This window comes from Natrix helvetica, assembly GCF_964273705.1.
Source record: "Natrix helvetica genome assembly, chromosome: 3".
Taxonomy (NCBI): Eukaryota; Metazoa; Chordata; class Lepidosauria; order Squamata; family Natricidae; genus Natrix; species Natrix helvetica.
This window is the reverse complement of record NC_138549.1, coordinates 170,631,691-170,654,836: the sequence shown is the minus strand read 5'-3', so window position 1 is coordinate 170,654,836 and position 23,146 is coordinate 170,631,691.

The following is a 23,146-nucleotide window of genomic DNA, read 5'->3' as shown; positions in this document are numbered from 1 at the left end:
TGGAGAAGAGCTTGACTCCCTCTTCTTTGTGGCAACCCCTGAGATATTGGAACACTGCTATCATGTCTCCCCTAGTCCTTCTTTCTCCTAAGCTAAACATACCCAGTTCCTGCAACCGTTCTTCATATGTTCAACCCTGAAGATTTTTTTTTCACTACTTCATAACCAAATTAAGCTTCCAGCTATGTTGTTCTCTTACTGTAGACGTGTTAGATTAGCAAGATGCTAATCAACAATTCATTTCATGTTTTGGAATGGGAAATCGCTATTTGCATGGTGGGGCAACTCAAGAGTCTGTCCCCTTCTCCATCTCAACCTTAAATGCAATCAATTATTCCAGAAATCTGCAACAAGAATATTAAGTTTTCCATCTCACCACTGGTCATTTAGCAGTGAGGCACAACCGAATTATATTAAGAATCTCAGAAATGATAAATCTGCAGTCGCCTCTGACTCCTGGGGGTCCATATATGTAGAATCAACTCTGGAGTGAAATCAATTTATCTTTGCTACCGGTTTGCAAATGTGAGTATGCGCCACCTCTGCGCATGCGCAGGATCTTCTGTGCATGCGCAGAGAGTAAAAAACGGGACATGATGCTGTCAGGGCAGGTGGGCAGAGCCTCCCAACACCACCGCTACCGGTTTGCCCAAACCAGATAGAACCGGCTGAATCGCACCACTGATCAACCTAATATATACTATCCAGAAAACTTAGTAAGTCCCCTATTTTTAACCTTAAGGATGCAAGGCTCTGGAATTCTGCTATACCTTCAATATTACATAATGGCCATTCCTTAATGCTAAGTTAAAACTTACCTAATGATCATCCAGAAATTAATAAAAGCTGAATGTGTCTGGAGTGTGTTTGGAGAGGGGAGGATATTGATGTAGTGTTGTTTCAGATTTCATATATTGTTCTCATTGTATTAAAATTGCAAATTATTGTAATCCTGAAATCAATTAATCAGCTTCATACATAAGACACCAGGCTAAAAACCAGGAGACTGAGAGTTCTAGCCTCTTGGGTGACTTTGGGCCAATAACCAGGAGTCAGTGAGTTCTAGCCCCACCTTAGGCATGAAAGCCAGTTGGGTGACTTTGGGTCAATCACCAGCCCCACCTTAAGCATGAAAGCCAGTTGGGTGACTTTGGGCCAATCACCAGGAGACAGTGAATTCTAGCCCCACCTTAGGCATGAAAGCCAGTTGGGTGACTTTGGGCCAATCACCAGGAGAGATTGAGTTCTAACCCCACCTTAGGCATGGAAGCCAGTTGGGTGACTTTGGGCCAATCACCAGGAGACAGTGAGTTCTAGCCCCACCTTAGGCATGGAAGCCAGTTGGGTGACTTTGGGCCAATCACCAGGAGACAGTGAGTTCTAGTCCCACTTTAGGCATGGAAGCCAGTTGGGTGACTTTGGGTGAATCTCTCCCTTTTATTCCAATCCATCCCAGTGGTTACTATGGGTAAAACAGATGAAAGAAGAAGTATGAGGTACTTTCTCCACCTTGAGTTATCTAAATAACTAATCTAGTTTTTTAAAAAAATATTTGGTTCCAGTTACTCTTGAGGCTTAGTTTTTGATCAAAAGGGCTTTAGCTCAGGAAAATTCCTGCAACAATAAGTATACACGTTGATCAAGAGCCTCTAACTTTTTGCTGTGTTTGCTGCACCACAAATTTTCTGCCGTTCTGAAGATCCGACTTGGCATTTAATTGCTTAACAGCTGTCTCTCCCCAGGTTAAGTTGGCCAACAGAGACATTGTAAACAAAGCTTTCATGGACAACAAAACAGATCGGGTCAGCAAATTGGTGTTGGTTAGCTTTGTATTTTGGGGGTGGGGTGAGAGTAGGTAAGCATCCTATTGAACTTTGTAATTGTTTTGCAACAGCAAATGATGATTATAGTTTAATTCCATAGATGTTACACAGCAGGAAGTTTCTTAAGCTCTAATTAAAGGCAAATTAGCTTCCAGGAGCTTTAAATCCAGATTATTATCTCTCACTTCTTACAGGATGCGATCCTGCGGTAAGATTTGAATCTGGATGATTCTGTATTTGGTTTTGCTGCCAATGAATGTAGGGCAAAGAGCTTTTTAAACCTTCTGAACAAAGCAACATTGGAATAGCATTGTACGTTTGCTGGGACTTTGCAAAAAAAGATTCAGAACAATGAGTTCCATGCAGGGGTGGGTTCCTGCCAGTTTTAACCCCTTCTATAGTTCCACAAATCTACAGTGCTGTTTAGAACCGGTTCCAGCTCCCTCCCCCGCCCGTCCGCACATCATCAAGATGAAGAGCGAGATGAGGAATTCTGGGAGTTGAAGTCCACAAGTCTTAAAGCTGTCAAGTTTGAACACCCCTGGGTTTTTTTTCTAAAGGGTTAGGGGTGCAAGGGTCTTGTAACTTGACAGCTTTAAGACTTGCATGCTTCAAATGCCAGCGTTTCTGAGCCAACATTTTGGTTGCTAAGCAAGAGCGTTGTTAAGTGAGTTTCACCACATTTTACAAGTTGGCCACACCCACCCAGTCACATGGCTGGCAAGCCACTCCCACCCAGTCACATGGCTGGCAAGCCACTCCCACAAAGCAGGCCACACCTACAAAAGAGGTTCTAAAATTTTTTGAAACCCACCACTGGTTCCATGCCAGTAAATGCTTTTTGAGCTGTTGTAAAAAATGTCCATCTGGGTTGAAGTCCAAATGGGAAGAAAGACACTGGAAACAATGGTGGCTGTTTGGAAAGATGGTTTTAATGGTGGACAGGGTCACATGGTTTCAGGTCCTGGGCAAAAGGGAAGAGATGCTAAGAGTTCCTGAGTTTTGTGCCCTCTCTGGGCTTTTGAATTGTATTGTCAGACTCCCATGGGGCCATGCAGGGGCAACTCAGTAGGCTGTCCTGAGTCCCAGGCTTGGTTGAGCCTTGCTGGGTGATGTAATCTTCCCAGGTGCCATGTGGTGAGATGGGTAGAGGGCTAATCCTACCTTTGTTGGATCTTGGGTGAAGGCATTTGCCTACAAATAGACCTAGCTGTCTCTTTATCTCTTAAGTGCAGACATCTGCTGTGAGCTATTGAGGAGGGTGGGGACTATTAAGAGTGAGTCTTTTTCCTTCCTAAAAACACGTTTCTCTATTTCTCATCCAGGGAAATATAATATTCTGCCTTTTCAATATTTCACTGGATATTTCATTTTTCTAGGAGAGAGATGGGTGCTAATTTGAGAAGGAAGGAAGGAAGGAAGGAAGGAAGGAAGGAAGGAAGGAAGGAAGGAAGGAAGGAAGGAAGGAAGGAAGGAAGGAAGGAAGGAAGGAAGGAAGGAAGGGTTGGAAGAAATGTCCTTCTGGGTTCAGTTCCACATGGGGGGAAAAGACACTGGAAACATGGTGGCTGCTTGGAAAGATGGTTTTAATGGTGGACAGGATCACATGGCTTGAAGATGTTGGGGGAAGAAGAAAAGGGGAAGAGATGCTGGGAGTTCCTGAGTTTTATGCCCTCTCTGGGCTTTTGAATTTGAGCTTGTATTCTGATTGGTTGTCAGACTCCCATGGGGCCATGCAGGGGCAACTCAGTAGGCTGTCCTGACTCCCAGGCTTGGTTGACTCTTACTGGGTGATGATGTAATGAAAGGGCTTTGGGCAATTCCTCCTATGGCTCTGCCTGTAAGAGGTAGCTCTTTGTTATGTAGAATAGACTGGCTCAGGCCTTAATGGCCCATTAACAAAGGTGGGGGAGGGTTGAGTTTCTGCTTCCCTTTTAGGAGAAATATTCTGCCCTTTTAATATTTCCTAAAATATCTTATTTTCCTAGGAGAAATATGGGTGCTAATTTCCCACAGGGCAATATAAAGAGATGATAACATAATCTAGGTTTCAGTCTAGAAGAATTTCTGTTTTTATCTGGCATGGAGCAATAAATACGAAATAATGCATCCTCGATATGTTTAAATCATTTCAAGAATTCTCTGAGAGGCAATCCAATAATGCTTTTTTTGTATTTTAACTGATACAACTTTAGCATGCTGTAGAGTTAATTCTGGTGTTGGGTGTTTTTTTTTTTTCCACAATTAGTTTAGCTGAGCAAACTATTGATGACCAATGAAATGAAAAGATGACCAAATCCCTCAAATAAACTTTCTGCCTTTCTAGGACATCTCAACTCTTTAAAAAGTCGTTTTTGTCAACGAGGATGCTTTCATAGTTGTAAGTGTAACATGAGTCTCCCCTCAAGGCTCTGCTCCTCAGCAAACCGAAAGAGATAACAGAAAAAATAGAGTTGGAAGGGACCTTGGAGGTCTTCTAGTCCAACCCCTGCTTAGGCAGAAAACCCTATACCATTTAAGACAAATGCTTGTCCCATCTCTTCTTAAAAACTTCCAGTGTTGGGGCATTCACAACTTCTGGAAGCAAGTCGTTCCACTGATTAATTGTTGTCACTGTCAGGAAATTTCTCCTCAGTTCTAAGTTGCTTCTCTCCTTGATTAGTTTCCACCCATTGCTTCTTGTCCTGCCTTCAGGTGCCTTGGAGAATAGCTTGACTCCCTCTTCTTTGGGGCAACCCCCGAGATATTGGAACACTGCTATCATGTCTCCCCTAATCCTTCTTTTCATTAAACTAAAGATATCCAATTCCTGTAACAATTCTTACGTTTTAGCTTCCAGCCTCCTAATCACCTTTGTTACTCTTGTCTCCACTCTTTTTAAGATCTCACCACATGTTTTATATACCTACCTCCCTGCTCCTTACTGTCTTCCAAGTTCTCACTTTTTTTAAAAAAAATAATTTTTATTAATAATAATAATAAATTTGAATTTATTAGCCGCTCCCTTTCCAGGCAGGACTCGGGGCGGCGTACACTAGGACATATATAAACATACATATATACAAAGACATACATGCACGGAGGAGGTAATAGATTACAACATTTAGACAATTAAAACCATTAACATACCCCAATAATAAAAACCCAATATACAATAAAAATTTAAAATTTAAAAAAGACAGTCAGGAGGAATATGAAAAATTACGGTTGAGCCAGGCCAGATAATTTAAAGAGGTGGGTCTTCAACTGTACACGGAAGGAGCGGAGATCGGAAATAATCCTGATGTCACGGGGGAGGTCATTCCACAGGGCTGGGCCCATCACAGAGAAGGCTCTGCTCCTGGATGTCGCCCCCCGACACTGTTTGGCCTCAGGTGCCTTGGAGAATAGCTTGATTCCCTCTTCTTTGTGGCAACCCCTGAGATATTGGAACACTGCTATCATGTCTCCCCTAGTCCTTCTTTCTCTTAAGCTAGACATACCCAGTTCCTGCAACCGTTCTTCATATGTTTTAGACTCCAGTCCCCTAATCATCTTTGTTGCTCTTCTCTGCACTCTTTCAAGAGTCTTTTTATTATTATATTTTTACTTTACTGTGAGGAATGAATAAATAAAGTGCTTGGAGTTGGAGGTTCACTTTTTATTTTTTTTGCAATTGTTTCGGAGGGCCAAAAACAGCTATGCCGCAGTGGATCCATGCTTGAAAATTCACGATTAGCGCTTTTTTGCTTGCAGGGAACCTTTGCCACATTGCAAGAAGCTCGTTTTGGTGCACCAATGTGCTTTCTGCCTGAATAAATATTTCTCCGTCCCACCGTTCTGTCTTAATATTTCCTTATTAATGCTCTCCCCTCGAGTGGTTTTGCTGCACCAAGCAGGTCTGGGGTGTGCTGCATCGGCAGGCGGACGCCAGCAGAATAATCACACCAAGGCATTTCTTGTGGTTCGGATGTGAGAATCGCAGTTGTGCAGACACCCACATCCATTCAGTAAACAACTGAATTGCAACGGGAATTGCAGCATGGAAAGTGTTCTATAAATAAGTACCCAGGCAAGTAGATGCAAAATTAAGGGAGTGGTGGAAAATGGGTACAGATGAATATTAGCAGCAGGGAGCCCACAGGCTGCAATATATTTCGATCCCTGCCAAATTCGTTGCTTTTACTTGGCCTGTGGAAAGTAAAAAAAAAAAACTTAGCCTCCTAAGTAGTGGTGGGTTCCAGATCCTGTTGCAACTGGTATGCTGCAACAGAGCCGGACATCCATGAGGTGCATATGCTCTGTGGGCGCATGCTCACCCACTGCCCACGACGCTCCAGCTGCTCGGAGGAGCATCGCACAGGCGCTGTACGCTCTGTGCGTGTGCGCAAATGCCCCTGTTGGCTCAAATAGAGGAAGAAGAGTGGGCTGGCAGGTGGGCTCTCCAGAGAACTGTACCGGAACTTTACCTGGTGCTCCCAGCAGCACCGGTATGCCCGTACCAGGGTGTACTGCCTGCAACCCACCACTGCTCCTAAGCCATTCGTTTACAGCAATGCCCTCGGATCCTATTTGATAGGAGCAATTATCCAGAGAAGGCACAAGTTTCCCTCCTTTATATGTGTTCAAGTGTACAGGGGTGGGATCCAGCCGGTTCAGACCGGTTTGGGCAAATCAGATGTTCATTTCAATCTGGTTTGCCGAACCGGTAGTTGCAAGGACCGGCTGACCCTGCCCATCTCACGCCGCCCCTCCCAGGAGTCTCCACACAGCCCATTTTGGATGCCAGGTAACTGCAGGGCCTGCATGGAGGCTCTGGGAGGGCGAAAAATGGGCCTACCGGAAGTACTGGAAGTCCAGAAACAGGTCCATTTCCGGTCTCCAGAGGGCCTCCGGAGCCCAGGAGAGACCATTTTTGCCCTCCCGGAGGCTCGATAGAAGCCTCCAGAGCCTGAGGAGGGTGAAAACTCCCCCTCCCCCACCGCCGTGGTGTAGGAAGCTGACTAGGCCATGCCCTATGGCCACGCCCATTTAGCAACCGGGAAGAGGATTGGTTGCTCAAATGTTTCAATCCCACCCCTGTCAAGTATAGGCTAGATAACCCTCTGCCTAGGAAGTCTAAAATTGGATTCCTTATGTCTATGAAGATTCTCAGTCATCCAGGTCATGATTGTCCCCAAAGTGCTTTTTTCAAGAGGTTTTTCTTTAAAGGCATTTTGCTTCTCATCCAAGAAGCTTCTTCAAAGGACATAGATAAACCTCCGGGTGGCCTCAAGGACTCTCCAAAAGAAGGCAAATGACCAGCTGTCTGCCAGGAATACAAATCTTTCCATTCCCCACCAACCAGTCAGAGCTGAAGAAGCTTCTTGGATGAGAAGCCTGCACTCTTTCTAGAGTCTCAACCAGAGGTGGGATTCAGCAGGTTCTGACTAGTTCTGGAGAAGCGGAAATTTTGAGTAGCTCAGAGAACTGGTAAATACTACCTCTGGCTGGCCCTGCCCCCATCTATTTTCTGCCTCCTGAGTCCTAGCTGATTGGGTGGAAATGGAGATTTTACAGTATTCTTCTCCTGTCACACCCACAAAACCGGTAGTAAAAAAAATTTGAATCCCACCACTGGTCTCAACATCTTTTTTTTACAGCATAGTGACCAAAACTGGATGCCGTATTCCAAGTGTGGCCTTACCAAGGCATTATAAAGTGGTATTAACACTTCACGTGATCTTGATTCTATCCCTCTGTTAATGCAGCCTAGAACTGTGTTGGCTTTTTTGGCAGTTGGCTTCTCACAGTTACTACTATTGAGCCAGGTACCACCTATACTGTAAGATAAAGGTAAAGGTTTCCCTCGCACATATGTGCTAGTCTTTCCCGACTCTAGGGGGCAGTGCTCATCTTCGTTTCAAAGCCGAAGAGCCAGCGCTGTCCAAAGACGTCTCCGTGGTCATGTGACCAGCATGACTAAATGTCGAAGGCGCATGGAACACTGTTACCTTCCCACCAAAGGTGGTTCCTATTTTTCTACTTGCATTTTTTACCTGCTTTTGAACTGCTAGGTGGCAGAAGCTGGGACAAGTAACGGGAGCTCACTCCATTACGCGGCACTAGGGATTTGAACCCCTGAACTGCCGACCTTCTGATCAACAAGCTCAGCATCTTAGCCACTGAGCCATCCCGTCCCTTTTTGCATTTTTCTCACGTCTTTGGTTTCATTCCACAGTCCCTCTGGTTCTCCATCAATAAAGTTCAGGACTGATTGATTGATGTTCTCCTTGAAAACAGAATTGAGGGGACTTGGATTTGAATTCCAGGTGTTGGATTATTGTGAGCCCTCTTTATTCTTGCCTAGTTCTTGTTCTTCCTCTTCCCAGATGAACATCTTCTTCCATCGCAGACAGTGGTGTAGTGAGATTCACTGCAATAAATGGGAATTAGCCAAGCAACTTGAAACTGCCCATGACTCCTCGTTCAGGATGACAGTTATATCATTATATGCATGTCTCTGAATATAGATACATAATGTCTCGCTTGAGTGCTTCCCATAATTACTTGGTTGGTCATTATGGGAGATGGATTGCTGGGTCCAGTGGGTAGCTGGAGGAGCCGGAGCCCAAATATACTGGAAAATTTACAAGTGTGGGAAGACTGCAAGAGTATTTTGTGGCTCACACATTATCACACACAAAAAAGGAACAATGCAACAACCGAAAGACAGTGGCTGGTTCATGCATGTTAATCAACCATCTGTTTAACCACACTCATTTGAAGGAGCCACAGTTTGGCTGACTTTTGGACAGATAATCCTTGATTTACAACCATTTCATCAGTGATCGTTCGAAGCTACGACGGCATTGGAAAAGTGACTTATGACCGGTTTTCACATTTACGACTGTTGCAGCATCCCCATAGTCACATGATCAAAATTGGGAGGCTTGGCAACTGGCATCTATTCCTGACAACTGTCTTGCTTAGCAGTGGAAATTTTGGACTCAATCGTTGTAAGTTAAGGACTATCTTGTCAAGACAATGATGATTTAATAGCTGACCAGTTGGATGTACTGCTGTAATACTGAACTACCGTAATGATGTAATGATAATGCAATGGTAGTAATGAGTCAGTAGGGTTATTTGACTGTTACCACTTTAAGAGACTGTAATAAGAGAGGCCCTGTTGGGGCTTATTTCTCTCTCCATGTGCGCTTCTGTGCTATAGTTGATGATTGATTGCCTGATTTTGCTGAGTACATGTATGTATATATTCCTTGTAGATAAACCACTATTTGAAAGACAAACCTCTGATAACTGTATTTTGCTCCTGGGTTGTCTCACATAGTCACACTGTGTGCACTGACATACCTGTACAACAAGATTTGCAAATTACAGGAGTTGAGTCCACCTATGATGCTGTCACATGAATCACTTTCTGACTCGACTTAAACCACTGTTAACCACAGTTAACCACTGTTTCCAGGATTTGATGATATCACGTGGAATAGATTCTCTTTGAAAAGTAGGAACTGAATGAATGTATGGAGTCCTTGATGCTCTCCGGGCTTGTTTTCTTGCAGACATTTCATTACCTGACTAGATAACATTATCTGTTTGGAACAAACCACAAACGCCTGAGCTCTGATCATGTTACCTAGTTGGGTAATGAAACGTCTGCAAGAAAAGAACCAAGCTCAGAGAGCACCAAGGATCCCACAGTTGTCGTCATCGTTCTCCTCCTCCTCCTCCTCCTCCTCCTCCTCCTCCTCCTCCTCCTCCTCCTCCTCCTCCTCCTCCTCCTCCTCTCCCTTCTAGCACTGATGATGTTACCTAGTTGGGTAATGAAACATCTGCAAGAAAAATACCAAGCTCAGAGAGCACCAAGGACCCCACAGTCTTCCTCCTCCTCCTCCTCCCTGCCTCCTCCTTCTCTTTCATTCCATTCTACCACTGATGATATTCTCTAGTTTGGCAATAAAACTAGATCTGCAACAAAACCACCAAGCTCAGAAAGCTACAGATATTCTCTTCTCTTAGACATTTTCTTCTTTGCTCCCATTTGGGGATGAAACAAAGATGACTATTATCCAGTAAGCCATCTGCAAAACTACCAAAATAACGAACAAGTCTCGCATGTTCAGGCTTTGCAAACATCTGGCCTACTCAGAAGACCAATGCAAGAAACGTAAAATAAATGGAATTTAATGCCAAGCCAATGCTGGAAGAACACCAACTTGTGCATACATTGCTATGAGGGTTAGGCAGACACATAATTGCAATAGCCCTCTGGAGAACTCTTGCTGGTTGGAGGCAGCTGCACTCCTAAGCTGCTTTACCCAAATGGGGAATTAGCCAAGTGAATGGAGAAATATTGATGGCAAATAGTTTGGCAGCAACTCTTCTTGGGAGCGCAGTTGGCTCCAAAAACCAAGAAAAACATGTTGCGATTCTTCTAAGCAGGTTAAGTTATAGAATATGAATAGAATAACAGAGTTGGAAGGGACCTTGGAGGTCTTCTAGTCCAACCCGCTGCTTAGGAAGGAAACCCTATACCATTTCAGACAAGTGGTTATCCAACATCTCCTTAAAAACATCCAGTGTTGGAGCATTCACAATTTCTGGAGGCCGGTTGTCCAACGATTAATTGTTCTGTCAGGAAATTTCTCCTTAGTTCTAAGTTGCTTCTCTCCTTGATGAGTGTCCCCCCCCCCCCATTGCTTTGTTGAAAGAAATGTCCTTCTGGGTTCAGTTCCAAGTGGGGAAAAAGACACTGGAGACATGGAGGCTGCTTGGAAAGATGGTTTAATGGTGGACAGGACCACATGGCTTGAGTCCTGAACAGAAAAGGTGATCACATGCTTCAATGTTGGTGGAGAAGAAGAGAAGGAAAGATTGAGATGCTGAGTCCCTGGTTTTATGCTCTCTCTGGCCTTTGATCTTGAGCTTGTCTTCTAATTGGTGCATGACTCCCATGGAGCCATGCAGGGGCAACTCTCTAGGCTGCGTTTTGAATCCAGGTTTGGTTCTCAGATGCCATGTGGGGAGTTGGGTAAAGGGCCAATATTATCATGCCTTAATCCCATCCCCCTGGAGCTGAAGGGGAGAACTCTTTATTATGTAAAGGGACTGGCTTGGCCACCTTAATGGCCCATTGACAAAGTGGGTGGAGGAAGGAAGCTACAGGGAACTCTTCTCAATTCTTTCTTTTCACATCCAGAGAAATATAATATTCTGCCTTTTCAATATTCCCTAGGATATTTTATTTTTCTGGGAGAGGGCTGGGTGATAACTTTCCACAGTTTCTTATCCTACCCTCAGCAGCTTTGGAGAATAGCTCCAAATTATTAATTATTGTTCTTCACATAGAGTCATAGGGCTGAAAGGGACCTCAGAGGTCTTCTAGTCCAACCCTTAAGGCAGGAATCCATATATCACCCCAGACAAATGGTTATCCAATCTTTTCTTGAAAATCTTGATCCTGTACCTCACCGTTCTCCCCAGATGCGTTGGACTACAATGCCCCTTATCCTTGACCTTTAGCCACACTGGCCAAGGAGGATGGTAATTGGATTCCAGCAGCATCAAGCGGCATCCTATAATAACACTGGGGACCTAAACTTTCATACAAAGGGAAGTTTTCGTGCCATCAGAAACTGGAGTCTCCAATTAATTGAAAAGGTTTTCCTTGTGCTTTTGTGTGCCAGAAGGGAATTACAAAGGGAAAATGAGAGAAGGGGGCGGGGAGGAAATTACAATTTTGGGCAGTGATTAACAAAGAGTAATCAGTGGATGATCTATGAGATGTGACAAAGTCATGATGGAACATGGTGGCGGCCCGATCCCTCCCTCATTTATTAATTTGCAATAAATTATGCCCCGAAGATCTGACACCAATTGTCCCATTGCAGGCTATTTAGTCATTATTCACAAGGCGAAAAATGAATGTTTCAGTCGAGATGCTTTAATGCAATGCTTCACACTCCCTGGTAATACTTTTTTCTTCTACCCTTACGATCCGATTGTCATAATTAAAAGGTTTCCATAAATGATGAGGCATTAAAGAAACTGAAGTGCGCTGTTCTCTCCCGATCCCCTTCAAACCGGTTATTCAGAAAAGTTGGGCCGAATATAAAAACGTTGCAAGGTGCAAGCGTTTCGAGGTGGATTTGGATGACCAAACTGGGAATTGTACTATCAAGCAGTGGGATTAGCTTGGATGAAAGAATGGATCTTATTGAGAAATATAAGATTGTTGACATTGGACGGTCATGATTCGCAATTAGGTTGGCATGCTTTTTTGTGGTGTTGGAAGAAATGTCCTTCTGCGTTCGGCTCCAAGTGGGGAAAAAGACACTGGAGACATGGAGGCTGCTTGGAAAGATGGTTTTAATGGTGGACAGGACCGCATGGCTTGAGTCCTGAACAACAAAGGTGATCACATGCTTCAATGTTGGTGGAGAAGAAGAGAAGGGCAGAGAAGGGGCTTGCTAGGCTTTTTATAACCTGTTCAGTCCCACCTCTCTGTTTCCTGTTCCTGTGTAAGAAATGTATTCTGATTGGTTGTCAGACTCACATGGGCCCATGCAGGGGCAACCCTCAAACCTGAATTTGAATCCAGGTTTGATTGAGTTCAGATGCCATGTGGTCAGTTGAATAAAGGCTTATATTATCCTGCCTTATCCCATCACTCTGGAGTTGAAGAGGAGAACTCTTTATTATGTAAAGTGGACTAGCTTGGTCTTCTTAATGGCCCATTGACAAAGTGGGGATGGGCTGGAAGCTGTAGGAATTTACTTTGTGTTTAAAATGTGTTTCTCCCTTTTTTTCACATCCAGGAAAATATAATATTCTGCCTTTTCAATATTTCCTAGGATATTTCATTTTTCTGGGAGAGGGCTAGGTGATAACTTCCTACAGTGGTATGGTCAAAGTAAGGCGTATGGCTATTTTCAAAGACATTATATAAGGAATGGATTATTAACAAAATGGAAAATAATGAAAGGGAAACACGATTTAGAAATAACAATGTGGCTTTCAACAATGGAAGCGTTGACACATCCAAATATTAGTAGCACGAACAATATTATTAGATACAAAGATATCTTAACAGAAAGGGGGGAACTAAAACAAAAACAAGAATTAGAAAAACAAAGGATTGATACAGGAAGGTTTCCACAATTGCAAATACAATCAAGATATGAAAAAGATAAAAGGGAATACGGTTTTAACTTAGGAAGTTCGGAGTTGGATAAGATACTTAGGGGAATGGAAGAAAGAATAATTAAGCGACTAAATAGCTGGGATGGCGAACCTATGGCAAGCATGCCACAGGTGGCACGGGGACCCATTTGTCAGGGCACGTGAGGCGTTGCTCTGTCAGCTGGCCAGTGTGCATGTCTAAAACCCGATTTTACTGACTCATATTTATGACGGTGGCAGCATCCCAGGGCGGGGGGGCATACGATCCCCTTCTGGCAAGCAAAGTCAACTGGGGAAACCAGGTTTACTTAACAACCTATCTTAACAACTGCAGAGATTCACTTAGCAACGGTAGCAAGAAAGATCATAAAATGGGGCAAATCTCACTTAATGACTATCTCAATTTAGCCACAGAAAATTGGGGCTCAATTGTGATCGTAAGTGTTATGAAAATTTCCCTATATAAAAAACAAAGGAAATCCACAAGCAACCACAGGCAATAAATCTTACTTTAAGATCAGAAGTTTATTTCATGAACAATTTTTGAACATGAATAGCAAACATAGCATTATTTAAATTAGCGTCTTATTGTAATAAGGTCCACTTTCATAGCTGAATCCAGCAAGGATTAGCTACGGCCACTGGCCCTGAACTTTTCCCAAGACAATCTTTTTATACTTTTCTGCACGCATTTCACAACTTACTTCCTTGTTCTGTCTTACTGACCGTCACTCTCTGCAAACACCCGTGTACATTTGAAGTTCTCAGACACTTGTTACTTTCAGTTCCTCATTTCCCACCATCTCACTCTTCCTGCTCTAAATATATCCATATCAAGTTCAAACTTTGCAGAAAATGCAGCCCAAGTCAGCCCATTTGGAAATATTAGTCTGGTACATTTGGCAATTATGCTAGTTTAAAACTTTGGTACAGTGAGGTCTGCAAGCTCACTCCTAGGCCTATTACCTGCAACTTTCCAATAAAAAATTTCTCCCCTCACATAAGTCAAGGACTATCTGTTTTATTTTTCCTCCATACAACCATTGCAGGGGGGAGGAGGTGCTATCCAGAATATCACAAAATGGGGGGGGGGGATTGTGACAAGCGATATAGGCTACAAAGTGAACGAAAGAAAGATGGGATGCTCAAACGAACACAATTGTTGAGTCCTTTTGCCATCAGAAATCTTAGCAGAGGGCATGTATTACTCAAAGCAGGCGTGGCAGGAAAGATGTAAAGGAAAAATAAATCATCATAAGCTCTGGAGGGAAAAACAGACGGGCTCTGACTTCTTGAAAACCTTTATTGAATTCTTCCCACGGTCTACCAGGCTCTCTAAGAAGAAGTAAATAGAATTTACCCAGTGAAGTCCTGAGTAAATATAATACAGGTCCGTGTTACATCCTTGACTGAGCACAGATTCCTACAAGCCTGGCTGACTCTTTTTACCAAGCAAACCTCCCAAGGAATTTCCCACCCTGCAATCTTTGCTGTTCCTCACTAAATGTAGTGGTCAGCCGGAAAGCCGCTTCTGCAAACAACATGCCGAGGGAATGAGGTTTTGCTAAAAATTTGATAGGGAACGAACTGACAGGCTCTTTGGAGAATGTGTTCTGCGACTACCACCTTTCCCTCTGCCGCCCCTGAAGTGTTTCAAAATGCATGCAGCTTTTTGCAAAACAAGGTCCCAAAGTCTCTTCAAAAAAAGAGATAAGAGAAAAAAAAAGTTGCTTCTGAAATTCACTTTATCCCCTTTTGCCAGCGGTGGCCCTGAGAGACATCTGGCTTGGCTCAGAATCAGGCCCGGATTTAGAGGAAAAGAGGCCCTAGGCTATTCCACTTATGGGGCCCTTTCACCTCCCATTTTTAAGTTTGTAAATTACATGAGAGATAATAAAATACATCATCACTGTGATATATATCAATATATTAAATGAAACATGTTGTAATTGGTACTAACTCACCTTTATAAAAAAAATGTGGCACGGATAATAAATTTTTTAAAAAGCCGAGAACACTTATTTGGACATCTATTCTCAGCACCATATATAGTACTTGTAACAATAACTAATCAAACATAACGCACAACATTTACAAAGAAACAAAATTCAATTCTCCTTATTTTGGTTCAGTGTTTTAGTGTTCGCTGTTTTTAGAATAGTGTAATTTTAATTTTGCTAACAATTTGAATGTAGGCCCCTCTTGATCTTGAGGCCCTAGGCTGAAGCCTAGTTAGCCTGTAGGAAAATCCGGCCCTGCTCAGAATACTGTATGTAGTTTTGGTCGCCATGTTATGAAAAAGATGTGGGATTGAAAAGTTTTAGCAACCGATTCTCTGCCCGGTTGCTGGATGGGTGTGACCATGGTGGGCGTGGCCTAGTCAGCCTCCCGTACCACGGGGGGCTTAGACGCATTTTCACCAGAGGTTGGTTGCTGCCAGTTTGGCTTGGATCAGCCAAACCTGTAGTAGTGGCAGTGGGAGGCTCCATCTACCTGCCCGGATGCTTCAGCACATACGCAGAAACGTTACACATACAAGCGAGCGCACATGGAAGCACTCACAAACCGGTACTAAAGAAATTGGCAACCCACCTCTGGTTTTCACCCTCCCAGGCTCCGGAGGCTTTCTTTGAGCCTCCAGGAGGGCAAAAATGGCCTTCACCATGCTCTGGAGGCCAGAAATTGTTGTGGTCCAGCAGCGGCCGGCTGAGTTGTTGGTGGACTTGGACAGCTCAGATCATTATGGGACTGCTCTGGAGGATGAGGAAGACTCTGAAGGGTGTTTGGAGTCAGAGCAGGAACTAGAGAACCCTGTTGGCCACCAGGTGGCATCTGAGTCAGGGAGCAGTGAGGAGGAACAGAGGGAGGTTGTCCATGATGTGCGTTGGCGTTGAATTGATAGGAGACAGGAACAGCTGTGGAGAAGACATCATAGAAGGAAGTAAGGACAGTTGGCTAAGGGTGTGGCCCCTCCCAAAGAGTTTATAAGTGGAATGAAGGGAAGGGAATCTTTGCAGGAGACAACAGTCCATATTCAAGCCGTTGTGAAAGCCTTCTGTAAGTGTTATCTTGTGTTTGTGAAGAGAATTTTCTAGGCTCCCAGTCAAGGGGTGGCTTTATCTATGTAATTAGTCGTGGCAGACAGCCAAGCCTGGGTCTGCATATTCCTTGTAATCATGGGACAGAACAGAAATGGGCCCATTTCCGGACTTCTGGAACTTCCAGGAGGCCCATTTTTCGCCCTCCCAGAGTCTCCACACGGGCCCTGCACTTATCTGGCATCCAAAACAGGCCGTGTGGAGACTCCTGGAAGGGGCGGAGTGGGGTGGGCAGGGCCAGTCAGTCAGTGGTGAAATTCATTTTTTTTACTACCAGTTCTGTGGGCGTGGCTTGGTGGGCATGGTGTGAATTGGTGGGTGTGGCTTGGTGGGCGTGGCAGGGGAAGGATACTGCAAAATCTCCATTTCCACCCCACTCCTGGGGCCAGCCAGAGGTGGCATTTGCCGGTTCTCCGAACTACTTAAAATTTCCGCTACGGTTCTCCAGAACCTGTTGGATTTCACCCCTGCAGTCAGTCCTTGCAATGACCGGTTCGGCGAACCAGACGTAAAATTAGCATCCAGTTTGCCTGAACTGGTTCGAACCAGTTGAATCCCACCCCTGGTTGAGACTCTAGAAGGAGTGCAGAGAAGAGCAACAAAGAGGATTAGGGGACTGGAGGCTAAAACAAATGAAGAACGGTTGCAGGAACTGGGTATGTCTAGTTTAATGAAAAGAAGGACCAGGGGAGACACGATAGCAGTCTTCCAATATCTCAGGGGCTGCCACAAAGAAGAGGGAGACAAACTATTCTCCAAAGCACCTGAAGGCAAAACAAGGAGCAATGGGTGGAAACTAATCAAGGAGAGAAGCAACCTGGAATTAAGAAGAAATTTCCTCACAGAATAATTAATAAGTGGAACGGCTTGCCTTCCAAAGTTGTGGGTGCTGCAAAAGAGTGTTGTAAAATCTGATCTGTCATGTGGGTGGCCTGATTTATGACCATCATGACTTATGGCCATGATTGTCATAAATTGAGGACCACCTGTGCTCCAAATAGGTACCGATAGTAGTCAAGGACTACTTGCAGCATTACCTGTAGGCAGTGACGTGCGGTGAGGTTTATGGCTGGTGAGGCTGGTGACGTCATCAGGAAGGCGGGGAATGGGACCACGTGTGCTGGAGGCTCAGGCTGCCTCAGCCTCCAGCACACGTGATCCCATTCCCCGCCTTCCTGAGCGTGTTCCGCCGGCTCGCGCTCCGCAGTCCTTGAAAGCGACTAGGGAATGACGAGAACCTTCCTGCCTGTGCTGGACTTTGCGCGCTCACGAGGAGCATGCGAAATCCAGCAGAGGCAGGAAGGTTCTCGTCGTTCCCCAGTCGCTTTCGTGGCTTCATAATCTGGGAGCGCCGACAACATTTCTGCCTCCGCAGCTCCCAGGCGCGGACAGACGGAGGTAGCCAGAGTGGCGCCGAGACAGTCCGGCGGGCGAGCGACCGAGGATCAGGCTGCCTCGCTCACTCTTTCGTCCGCCCGGACCACCTCGGCGTCGCTCTGGCTACATCCGTCCGTCCGCGCCCGGGAGCTGCAGAGGCAGAAATGTTGTCAGCGCTCCCAGATGACGAAGCCACGAAAGCGACTGGGGAATGACGAGAACCTTTCCCCAGTCACTTTCGTGGCTTCGTCATCCGGGAGCGCCGACAAAATTTCTGCCTCCACAGCTCCCAGGCATGGACGGACGGAGGTAGCCAGAGTGGCGCCGAGGCAGTCTGGTGGGCGAGCGACCGAGGATCAGGCTGCCTCGCTCGCTCTTTCGTCCGCCCGGACCACCTCGGCGTCGCTCTGGCTACATCCGTCCATCCGCACCTGGGAGCTGCGGAGGCAGAAATGTTGTCAGCGCTCCTGGATGACGAAGCCACGAAAGTGACTGGGGAAAGGTTCTCGTCATTCCCCAGTCGCTTTCGTGGCTTCGTCATCCGGGAGCGCCGACAACATTTCTGCCTCCGCAGCTCCCGGGCGCAGCCGGACGGATGTATATAATATTATTATATATGTACGTCTTTGGTTGTTCGGGTTTTCTCCCGCGTAGAATTGGAAGTATCTTCACGACGTTTTGATGAAGTCTCATTCATCATCTTCAGGCTGGTGCTTCCGGCTTGGTGCTTCCAGGAGCAATGTGAGATCTCAGCCGGTTCCTCTTTTTAACTGCCAGTGGGGGTTTGAGCTGATTGGGTGGGAGCTTGGCTGCATTCTGATTGGGTGGAGGTGTATTCTGATTGGTAGGGGGCTTGGCTGTGCTCTGATTGGATGGGAGTTTGGCTGTGCTCTGATTGGATGGGGGCGTGTTCTGTTTGGGTGGGGGCCTGGTTGTGCTTGTGTTAGTCTGAGTTGCAGAGGGATTTGAGCTGGTGAGCTGCGTTACTGTTGTTTGGCTTCGCGTTTGTGGTCTTGCCACATCTCCGTGGTGGGCATCAGTTTGCTTCATGTATGGATTGGAGGGGTTTAAAGTGGCTAATAATGCAGCTGTGGTCTGGCTTCTGGTTTGTGGTCGGGCTTCTGGTTTGTGGTCATCATCGGTGTGGGTTTGGGCTTGCTTTTTGCGTCGATGTGTGATAGTGACATCCTGTGTGGTTTTCGTGAGTGTGGGTCTGGTATCATTCTTTGTGTTAGGGACTCGTTTGTCAGTGAGGGCGGGTTTCCAAATGGCTGGTAGGCGGTAGGTATCATCTCGTTTATTCATGCTGTGTGGTCGTTTTTCTATCTCAATAGCTTCTCTGATTATTCTGTTGTTAAAGTGTTCAATTTTGGCAATAGTTCTGGTCTTTTTAAAGTCTATATCATGTCCTGTGGCTTTGAGGTGTTGGACCAGGGAAGAAGTTGGTTCCTCCTTTCTGACTGAGTTTTTGTGTTCTTCAATGCGTGCCTTTATTCTTCTGTTGGTTTGTCCGATGTATGTGGTGGGGCAGGTGGTGCATGGGATTTCATATACTCCTTGATTTTCTAACTCTATTTTGTCTTTGGGGTTTCTTAGGATGGTGGATATTTTTCGGTTTGTGTAGAATGCTGTCTTGATGTTGTGTTTGTGGAGGATCTTGCTGATTCTGTCTGTGGTGCCTTTTATGTATGGGAGGAGGGCTTTGCCGTTTTCTTGTTCACTGTCTTGGATTTTTGTGGGGTTTTCTTTTCAGATTAGGTTAGTGATATTGTTTCTTTGGAATCCGTTGGATGTTAGTACGTTGGTGAGAGTGTGTAATTCGGTTTTGAGGTGTTGTTCGTCAGCTAAGCGTTTTGTTCTGGAGATGAGTGTCTTGGCTACAGAGTTGATCTGTGCTGGGTGTGGTGTGAGAGTGTGTGCAAATAGCGGTTTGTGTGTGTTTTCTTCTGGTAGATGGTGTGTCCTAGGGATCCATTGGATTTCTTATAGACTAAGACATCCAGGAAGGGGAGTTGGTTATTGGCTTCTGTTTCCATGGTGAACTGTATTTTGGGTTGTAGGCTGTTAAGGTGTGTGAGGAAGTTGTCCAGTTTATCTTTCCCATGTGGCCAAATTATGAAGGTGTCGTCTATGTATCTGAGCCAGAGTTTGGGTTTGTGATCGGATTTTTCTAGAGCTTGGGTTTCAAAGTGTTCCATGTAGAGGTTAGCAATGACAGGTGAGAGGGGTGATCCCATGGGTGCTCCTTCAATTTTTTGTATTTTTGTCCGTTATAGATGAAGTATGTGTTGGATAGGCAGTGGTTTGTCAGATCTAGGATAGGTTTGGGGGGGTTGTATTTGTTTTGGATAGCTGTCAAGGCTTCTTTGATAGGTACTTGGGTGAAGAGGGATATGACATCGAAGCTCACGAGTAGGTCCCTGGGCTGTAAGTTTTGTTTCTTTATGATCTCTATGAACTGGAATGAGTTTTTTACGTGTGAGGTGATGGATTCTGCATAGGGCTGTAGTTGTTTGGCGAGGAATTTGGCAAGGTTCTGTAGAGGTGAGCCTATGGAGCTGACTATGGGTCTGAGTGGTGTTCCTTCTTTGTGTATCTTGGGGAGACCATAGAGCTTAGGGCATCTGGATGATTTTTCTCTGGGAATGATTCTTTGCTGGATCTCTTCGCTGATGGGGGAGGCTTTTATTTTGGATCTGGTGTTTTTTTCTAAGTAGGTGGTGGGGTCCGTGCTTAGGGGTTTGTAAGTGGAGTCTTGGAGTAGGTTGGTTAATTTGGTTTGGTAGTCAGATGTGTTCATATTATTATATATATATATATATATATATATATATATATATATATATATATATATATATATATATATATATATATATATATATATATATATATATATATATATATATATATATATATATATATATATATATATATATATATATATATATATATATATATAATATTATATTATATTATATTATATTATATTATATTATATTATATTATATTATATTATATTATATTATATTATATTATATTATATTATATTATATTATATTATATACTATTATTTCATGAAGAGAGGTGAGGCTCTGCCTCCCCTGCCTCCCCTGACCGCACGTCCCTGCCTGTAGGTCCCTCCCCTCCCCATGTAAGTTGGAAAACTGTATTAGATATCACAGTCTTCCTCAACTTTTCAGTAAAGTTCCTTTTTAGGTTTCTCAGCTCCCTCAAATAAATCCGTAGTGTTTAGGGGTGGGTGATGAAACATGTTTTAGGTTAATGACGTTTTGATCAGCCTGCATTTGTCTTGGCACATACGTTAGGCCAGAGTGCTCATATAATCAGCTAAAGTGGCATGAAATATTGCCTTCTTCTTATTTTCAATAAGCCCTGGACCTTGGTTGAGTCAAACCACTGACATTCATCCTTGGCAATGTGAAGGAATAAAATTCAGGGTAATCGTGTTACACCGGACTTAATACAGCTGATTTACTGGTCTGTTTTATTGATTGGGGAGGAAACTTGCTGATCATTAGGGAAACTGTCATTTTTCACTCTAAATGTTTTAGTATATATTTTTTTCTGTTGACAACCTGGCTTAGTGGAGGCCAGAGTTTATGCTGTGTCTATTGTACCTAAGCTACGAGGAGACAAAGTCTCGGCTTTCCTCCTGAATTAGTTACCCAAATATTTGTACAAGCTGTATTATGATAAGGTGTTAGAAGAATAATTTGGGGCTCCATGAACCCGGGTGGCCCAAGAATGAATGAAAAACAAAATCCAGACACACTGTGAGAAAGGAGTTTTATTTTATTGCCAAGAACAAAGAGATTTGCAAAAGTGGCAAATATTTGTAGGTCGGGTGTAGGATGGAGGGTAATTTTTTGTTCTCCAAGCTTGTGGGATGGTTTCTGAATGTTTCATTACCAGGCTGGGTAACATCTTTAGTGGAGTTGAGGGGATTCCCAGTGTTCTTCTGTGTATAAGGGCTTTAGGTGTGGGCCCTGAAGTTTTGTGATGATGGGTCAGCTGTGAGTCATCAATGAGTCCTGTCATGGGTCTTGTGATAAGGAGATTACCTCAGGTCCTGTCATGGGTCTTGTGATAAGGAGATTACCTCAGGTCAGGGTCCTTGGGAAGTGAACTGATGACAGCCAAAAACCTCCCTAGGAGTAACAATAGCCCACAAACCCACAGCCACACTCCGCCAGGAGTTATCCAGAACCCAAGACAAAATACAGAAGGATGAAAGAAACAATGTCCTCTACAAAATCAACTGCAACCAATTCCACATGGGACAAACATCACGTCAATTAAAAACCTGGATCCGCGAACACCGCTTGGCAGTCGGATGCCACAATCCCAAATCCTTCATCTCTACCCGCACCAAAACAGCACCAGTTTGATGGGAGCAACACAAAAGTCATTGGCCACGCTACCACCCACCACGCTTGCGAGTTCATCAAAGCCTGCCACTCCACAAGCGATTCCATCAATAGACACTTTGACCCACAACCAGCCTACGGACCCCTCAGAATCCAAATCAACTGCACAATCAACCAGAGATGGCAATGACCCACAACCAACCCACCAAATTCAGGCGTGGGTGTGGGTCAAGTGAGGGTCTTGTGATGAGTCTTGTGATAAGAAGATTACCTCAGATCAGGGTCATTGGGAGGTGAACTGCTGGTGGTGCTGGTGAATTTGGTAGGTTGGTTGTGGGTTGCAGGGAGAGCAGGCGGCGAGTGGGTGGCTGCTCCAGGGCAAGGCCGGAGCTGGGGAATGGTGCATTCCCCAACCCAGCCAAGGTGGGTGGTGAGCAGGTGACAGCTCTGGGGCAAGACCAGAGCCTGGAAATGGTGCGTTCCCCGACCTGCCCGAGGCAAGTAGCGGCTCCGGCGCCTTGGGGAATGGTGTATTCCTGGGGCCCCGGTCCCCAACCAAACATGAAGGGTGAATGGGTGACATGTTTACTTACCTTTAGTGAGCTGAGCAGAGTGGGCGATGCGCGGGGGCAACTGGCAAGTGAGTAGCTGGGCCACGTGGTGAAGCAAAGGCAACATATATAGAACTGGGATGGGCAGGACAAGCGTCAAGCGGGTAGGCGAGGTGAGCACGTGAGTGTCAAGCGGGTGGGGCGAGCAACCGTCGAGCAGGTGACCGGGTGAGGCAAGCAAGCAGTGACTGAGAGGGCAGAGCAAGCAAACAGCGACAGGGTGACTTTGGGGGGGGGGCAGGGCCAGCCAGGTCGCTACCGGTTCAACGAACCAGGCCAAATTGCCCATAACGGTTCACACAAACCGATGCAAACCGGTTGAATATCATTATCTAGTTTGTGGGCCATGGTTATTCCTAGGGCTTGGAGGATTTGGGCTGTCATAATTTCAACTCCCAAGGACCCTGACCTGAGGTAATCTCCTTATCATAAGACCCATGACTCACAGCTGACCCATCACAATGCTTGACACACTCCCACCTGAAGCTCTTATAAACAGAAGAACACTGACATTCCCTAAACTGCGCTGAAGATGTTACCTAGCCTGGTAATGAAATATTCGGAGACCAGCCCACAAGCTCAGAGAACGAACCTTCACCCTCACAAAGAGCTCTGTTTTTGAGGTGAAATCCAGAGGAAATGGGGATCGGAGACTTAGTTTTCTAGGAGGACCAGTACTTGGT